This window comes from Apis dorsata, unplaced genomic scaffold (assembly GCF_000469605.1).
Source record: "Apis dorsata unplaced genomic scaffold, Apis dorsata 1.3 scaffold_1081, whole genome shotgun sequence".
Lineage (NCBI taxonomy): Eukaryota > Metazoa > Arthropoda > Insecta > Hymenoptera > Apidae > Apis > Apis dorsata.
The window spans coordinates 175529-183974 of NW_006264179.1; positions in this window are offsets into that span (position 1 = coordinate 175529).

The following is an 8446-nucleotide window of genomic DNA, read 5'->3' on the forward strand; positions in this document are numbered from 1 at the left end:
CTAATCATGATGAAGTATAAAACTGTTCGTATTAATAAGGTGAAAGAGTTAGAAAATTGATCCTCATGGAAATTTTAAGTACGCGTTACTTTGAAATTCTGCATGGGAAATAGTTACAGGTGAATCAGTTCTTCCTGTATCAGGAGATGATGCAGCAAATTGAACACGCACTGCCTGGACAAAACTCAATCGCTATATCAGTGGATGGAAAACCACTTTGTATATTATCAACTGTGAATCGGCTAAGGATATATGGAAAAATTGGAATCTGTTTACGAACAAAAATCTGATATTAGTGTACACATGCTGTTGCAACAATGATACAGTTACCAGAAGGAACCGGACGATGATGTCGCTATTCACTTTGTAAAATTTGAAAATCTTGTACATCGGCTGCAAACTTTGGATTAGAAAATTCCAAATTAAATGATTATTACTAAAATACTTATAACATTACCTCCGTCATTCAAATACTTTATTAGTGCGTGGGAATCAACTCAAACGAAAAAACTCTCATAAATCTTATTTCAAGACTCACCATTGAGAAAACAAGAAACCGAAGAAAGAGTAGAAAACATTGCTTTTACTGCTAATAAGTATCAATATAAGAAAAATTTCAGAAAAGGCAATGTTAGATCAGGCATAGGTCATTATTGCCATAAACCAGATTGGATCAAGAAATGCAGAAATCGAAAAACAGCAATATCAAACGAAAAATACACAGGAAGAAAAGGAGAGGCACACATTGGAGCCATGCCTATATAATTTAGAAATATCCAGTAATGCATGGCACATGGATTCAGGATTGAGCACATGTCAAATCGTCGCGAATGGTTCTCATCGTATAAAAAATTTAACACAGTAGAGAATATTAAGATAAGCAATGAAAATATTCAAGCAATTGAATCACGAGATATCGATATTCTTGCGTTCAATAGAAAAGAGTGAGTGCGAAAGTAATGTTTTTACGTACCAGAACTAAGTTTCAATCTTTTGTCGGCGGTCTCTTGACAAGGAACTATGGCAATATTCCAATGACAAAATATACACATTCATGAAGAATGAAAATACTGTTGCAGTTGGAAAAAAGGTAATCATAAAAAAAAGTAAGTTATTCATAATGAAATTTAAAGTTATATAAAGTATCAGGCAAATGTGGCAATGCACAATTGTCTTTTCTTCTGGCACAAACGAATGATTCATCAGAATAAAGAAAATTCTAAAATCCGAAAAGATTTAAGATCTTTTTTAAGGATCTTTTTAAGGAAGATTTGCTGCGAAGATTTCATCTTAAAAAAAATGCACAGATTATTATTTCCAAAAAGTGATACAAAATTTGAACACATTGGAAAACTCCATGCAGATTTTTCAGATCCAATGTAAGAAAATTCACTTGTAGGAGCTCGATATTTCTTAATGATGAAAAACGACTACAGTCATTGAAAAAGCTTATATTTTATCAAAAATAAATCAGAAACATCATAATGTCTAAAGAATTTCTTTAAGAAGACTGATAAGCACTTAGAAAAAGAAATCAAGATCTTCAGATCGGATAACGGTCTTGAGTTCGCCAATAAAGAAATTAAGAAACTAACACATCGATATGGCATTATGCATCAGAAAACGGTACCATTTACCGGAAGAGAACGGTTCCGCTGAACGGGAAAAAAAACCATAATTGATTTAGCTAGAATATTGTTGCAAAAAAACTGCCAATCAAAACATGGATTGAAGTAATTAATTACACCATTTACACTTTAAATAGAACAGGAAGCAATGCGGAGAAAGGAGTAATACCCATTAAAACCTATTGAGCTATGGCTTAAGAAGAAATCTCATCGAACATCTCGAGCCTCAGCATCTTCGGAAAAGAAATATATTTCCATATCCTTAAAGAGACACAAAAATGGGATGTCAAAACCGAAACAAGTGTTTTTGTCGGGTATGATGAAAATACAAAAGGATTTCGGATTGGCTTCCTGAAAGAGGACAACTTAAAATATGTAAGGATGTAAAATGCACAGATCAACAAAATTAATTCAAATCAAGAATGGAAATCAGAGTCAAATCTATAATTTTTGAACATCAGGAAGACGACACAAAATAAATATCGAATTAAAAACCCTTAGTTATTCAGTCGGAAAACAACGAGCAAATAAATTCAGATGAAGAATCAAACGATCCAGAAAACAAAAATCAATAATCAAAACCGACATTTGAGAGACAGAAATAAAATACGTTGACCAGGCTCATATACGGAAATATTGTAATTACAGAACATTATGAACCGGAAAACTATAATAAATGCGATCACATGTAGCAATGCAATCAAATCGAAAGGAAGAATGACGAAATTGATTCTTTCAGAAAAACTTAAACATGAACATTAATCAACAAAATCTGCCATTAGATTATCAAGTAATAGATAATTGATGGACTTACAAACTAAAAATGAATAATGATGGAAGCATACAACGATTCAAGGCAAGACTTGTTGCTAGATATTTCAAACAAACTGTTGGAGTTGACTATTATGAAACGTTTAATCGTGTAGCTAGATTCGATTTAATAAGGACTATCCTATCTATCACAGCTTCGAACAAAATATACTTATAGCAATTTGATGTCAAGACAGTTTTTCTTCATGGAAAATTCGACGAGGTCATCTACATGCAGCTACCAAAGGGTGGAATTGATTGTGTTTGCAAGTTGAATCGTAGTTTATATGATCTAAAGCAGGCATCAAGATGTTGGAATCATCATTTTACAGCAGTACTGAAGAAGCATATGGTCTCACGTCCTCCAGCGCAGATTATTACATATTTATAAATGGAAACGATCAGGAGCAACTGATTCTAGCAATCCATATCGATGATGGATTAATTAGTGCAACGAATCTGTCATCATCCATTAAAAAGTTATTAACTGAAGTAATTCCTTCGTAAAGAATTTGAAGTAATATCCAATGAAATAAATATATATCTGGAATTACAGATTGAGCGATTGACAAATGTTCTATATTTTTCTATCAAGAGACTTATACCAAGAAAATTTTACAATGATTTCAGATGGAAGATGCTAATGCAGTAGCAATCCCAGCAGGTAAAACTATCAACTATGCATGGAAGCGTATAAAAGTGGATACAAGGAAAAATCAGAGTTCGCATATCGACAAGTAGTAGAAAGTTTAATGTACTTGTCAGACACTAGATTAGACATTTGCAGTAAATAAAGCCAGTTAATTTGAAAAAACCGAGAAAAATTCACTGGAACGCAATAAAAAGAATTTTCAAGTATATAAAGGAAACAATAAAATATGATATTCATTTTTCAACCGAACAGAATAATCACATTAAAGCATTCAGTAATAGAGATTACGCTAAAGACATTGAAATCAGGAAGTCCTGATTTTGTATTAAAACTAGGCGATTCTGAAATTTTTTGGGGATAACACGGCAATGAATAGTACTACTACTATTATATCGACTATTGAAGCCAAATACATAGCAGCAAATCAAACTGTGAAAAAAATCATGGATGAAAAATCTGATCAATGACGTAACTGTATTCAAAAACAACTCTTACAATGAGTTAAATCTTTATATATATAACTTAAGCGCGATCAAACTTATTAAAAACCCAGAATTTCATGGAAGAAGTAAGCATATTGACGAACGCTATCACTTTATATAAGACAAATTCAACAAGAAGGAATTTTTTCAGCAATATAGCATCGGAGGATCAACAGGTAGACCTGTTGACAAAACCTTTAAGAAAAACAGTATTTGAGATATAAAAAAATAGATTGAATATCAAGAATATCGAAGGTATATAGAATTATGACACTCAAATATAATAAATATACACATACTATTTAGTATATTTATATTAAATGTGTATATTTATATACATAATAAATATATACAAACAAATTTCAATTCAGTGGGAATGTTGTATAATTTAAAGTTTATTGAAATTATTATTTGTGATTTTATTATTGAATGTTGCAATACCACTATTTCATAATTGGTACCTATTTGTTTTTTATTTGTTTTAAGACACCTACTTTAAGTGTTTTGTAAACAGATACACGGAATATATTAATCATAATTTAACAAGATAATACTTAGCATTATTATACATGAACATAATATATTCGATTTTGGAAATAAAAATAAACACAGAAATTAATGTTAAAAAATTTTCGTTGAGGTTTAAATAATAATTAAATGAAACAAAATGGAATCTATGTTATGGCAAAGACAATTACATCTATGTCTAATTATATTTAAAGCAAATTGCTAAAACTTAATAAATAAGTCATCATTCGATATTTTTGTTTATTCTAGCGTTCGATTTTTCAAAGATAATCCATGAAGATATTATTCCAATATGTGAGGAAAAAAAATATAAAAGTTTTAAATTTTACTTAATAAAATTTACATTTCGTGCGTGTTATTGAATAAATAGTTACATATTGCCTAGATTAAAATTTCATTCATTTAAGTTTGCTTTTATTTTTTTATTTTAATAAATCAAAAAAAAAATAAACAAAATTTGATTAGATGAAATTCATTATTAAAAATATTTATTCATTTACAATTATTTTGGACTTTGGATGCGTATCCAATATTTGAGATATATTCAATATTTTATTTGGGAACATCTTCAATAAAACATATTCAATAGTATAAATAATATTAATATAATGATTTTATCAGCATTGCAACTAGTTTCTTCAATGATAAAATGATTATTTATATTATTATGCGATATCGGCATTTTTATATGGATCCTTTAGTACAACAATTAATAAATATTGTTTTTTTAATTTACAGACTTTCTCAAATATAAAATCTTTAAAATACAATAGCAGCATGTTATACTTCATTATGTTTAAATTTCTGTGTCAAAATTAATAGTGTTTACTTATTATTTCATTTAACAATATTATATATATGAAGTGATTCTGATATTAAAAAATTCAACTATATAGTTATGAAGATTTTTTTTATTATTATAATTAGCATGAATAATCTTTAAATTTTAAGAAATATTGTTCTCTAATAACATCATCCTTTGTTTTATGCTTAATAAAAGATCTTTCAATAATAATAGAGAATTTTTGCAACGCAAGAAAACTTTTTCCAATTCATGTGATAAATCATAAGATAGATTATAAATTTCATGTCCAATTACCTCATCATAAACACGTTTTTTTCCATATCATATTATTTTTTTCATATTATATTGAATTTTTAACTAAATTCAATTGTTGTTAAAAGTATAATTTTAAGAAATATGATAATTATAATAAAATTGCATTATAAATAAATGCTCTAATAAATTATAGTTATAGAATTTGTAAATTTAAATATTTACTATCAATATAACTATTATACAAATATAATTTGAAAAATTTTGATTCTAAAAATTATTGTATATTTTTAAATATTATTTTATCAGAAAATATTCACCAAAAAGTTTTAATAGGATTTTCGATATTTTTATTTTCACATTTTTCATATCTGAAATCATTGGATTTGAAATATTTTAAACCTATTATATATTTTATTATTGCATCATTTTACATTAAAAGAATATAAGTGATGACCAAATGCATATTCAGTCATGAATATACATATGCATATAAACAAATTTTATGCAATAGTAGCAATCTTTTTTTGCAAATATTTTAAAAGCTAAAGCCAAACAATTAGAAAATTTAAAAAAAATTACTTGAAATTTTCTATAATATATCTAAAAATCATTAAAAGGCAATAAAATTTTTTATAAATAATTTTTTTTATCCATTTAATTAAATATAATATATTCGATAATACTATAATTTATATAATATATGTAATAAGTATTATTTTATTTATAGATTATTTATGTGAATATTTTATATATTAATTTTTTTATACATTTAATTAAGTAGTAGTATATTTGATAATACTATATTTTATTAATATAATAAAATATAATATTACTTCAAAAACTTTTCATAATGTCACATGTTATATTACTGAAAATAATCCTGATGTATTAACATGGTAACTTATGATTAAAACAAGCAATAAGAATGTCTACTACCTGTAGTTCAGACAAATCTGAATGTTTATCTAGACAAATTCTAATTTTAATATTCTTATAATCAACTTCAAAAGAAAATCCGCATATGAATCAAATAAATGATTAAGAATCAAATTTAATTCAACAATTCATTTTATTCAACATATTTGCTCTGATTTTATTTCTAAGAATTAGTAAGAATAGCAATAAACATTAAAATTGATAAAAATCGGGACATTGAAACGGACATTATACTATATAAAAATAAAAGCTTTTTTCTAATATTTCTTTAATAATTTATTAAATAATTTTATTAAAATATTTTATAACTATGTTGTTGTATATTATAATAATTTTAAAAATATTTACTTTTAGGATTCAAGAATTATAAAAATCATGACGTATATAATATTAATATATGATATTAGTTTATAACTAATCTTTTGCAGATCAATTTTTGTGATTTTTATTAATTGTTGTATTTAAAAATACAAAAAACATATAAAATAAATTTTTATATTAAAAGAATATATAATTTTCTTATATAAAAAAAATGTATATATTAATATTTATTTGCTTTTCATATTCTTTTATAGTTTTATTTATGTGAATAGTTATACTTATTTGTGAATATATTATTATTTGTGAAAAATACATATGTATATTTATTTACTTTAAAATTTTCACTTCTTTTATTATTATTTTTTTTCCCCCTCTAAATTGTCAATTATTATTGCAAATTATAGAATAGCTTTATTTATTTATATATTGTCACAACTCTCTTTACATCTTATTTATGGCTAAATATAATAATAATAATTAAAAATAGCCATCGTGTTCCATTTAGAATTGCATTTATAATTATACATTTTCAATATAATTCTTTAGAGATTAATAGATTAATAAATTAATAGAAAGTCGCATAAATATTATTTTATTTATTTATCAATGAAAATTAAAATGAAAAATGTAATCTATCTTTATAGTACTATATTTTTTTATTTATAGCTTTTTATAGTTTTTTTTTAATAAAAACTTTTATTATTTTTCTCATAAAAGTTTTTTTTATAAAAATTTCATTTTAGGAGAAAAATTATGATTATTGATAATTAATATATACATTTTTTTTTGTTTTTTTTTCATATATATTATATTTAAATTTGGAACCGAGATTTATTCCTAAATATATTAATAAAAATATGGGACATCTTTAAAGGCTGAGTTCTGAGACATTTAGATAAAACGATGAAAAAAGTTCATATATGTTCAATAAGACTTAATTAACGAGTTATAATCATTTTAAGACGGCGAAAGAGCGAGAACGCTTAGCTAGGTGCACGCCAGTACCGTATTGCAATGTGCTTGCGATGTGATAAAAAATAAATATACTATATAAAAGTAAATATACTAATATTTTTTTATATAAAATTGATTATTTCAAATAAATTTCAAATGAATATAAGATAATGTACAATGTATATAAATTGTATAATGTAACTATGCAACATTTTTATATCATTTAAAAAAAATTTTAATTATGCAAATTGAAATCTATGTAATTAGTTATTTAATTTTACTTCAAATTATAGCAAATTCCACAATGAAGCTATATGATGATTATACAATATTCTATTTAAAATCATAAATGAATTATTGTATTTCATTCAATCTACCATGTTTATCGAAATCTATAGAAGCAAATCAAAATATACTTCTATAAGATTTCGAATTAAAAAAGTAAATGTGGTTTTATATACACAATTGCTTTTTTAATTATTTTCACACCTATAAGAAAGTCCGAAATATGTGAATCAATTTGAATTTCAGATTATTAAATTATCCAATCAAATCTCTAACAAATATTTATCTTTATTTGACCTGCATTAAATATTTTTCATTCTTATGCAGAGAAAAATAATAATCGAACTGGATATCATTTATTAATAATATGAATCAATATTATACATTAATATCATATATTCATAAAAAATGCATACATATTGCAATTTTTTTTTATGTATTCTTGAATGAATATTACAAATTCACTAATTTTATTTTTATACTTTTATTTTTAATGAACGTTACAAATGAAGTCCAAAACAAAGCAACATTATGTTAGCAACGAAAAAGATTGTTGATCTAGGTTTTCGTATTCTTATATTAAAACGCACAAACATAACATTCGATTTCGAATATTATTATCTCATTTTTTCTTTATATCAAGTCTCTCAAGTTTCTTTTTCTAACGTTTAGCATTCAATTATTAGCAACGCTATTTCAATAACACATTGTTGCGTCGCAAAATCAGTTCAGAATTTGATGAAATAATACATATTTGAATATTTGTTTAAAATAAAGTTTTAATTAAATA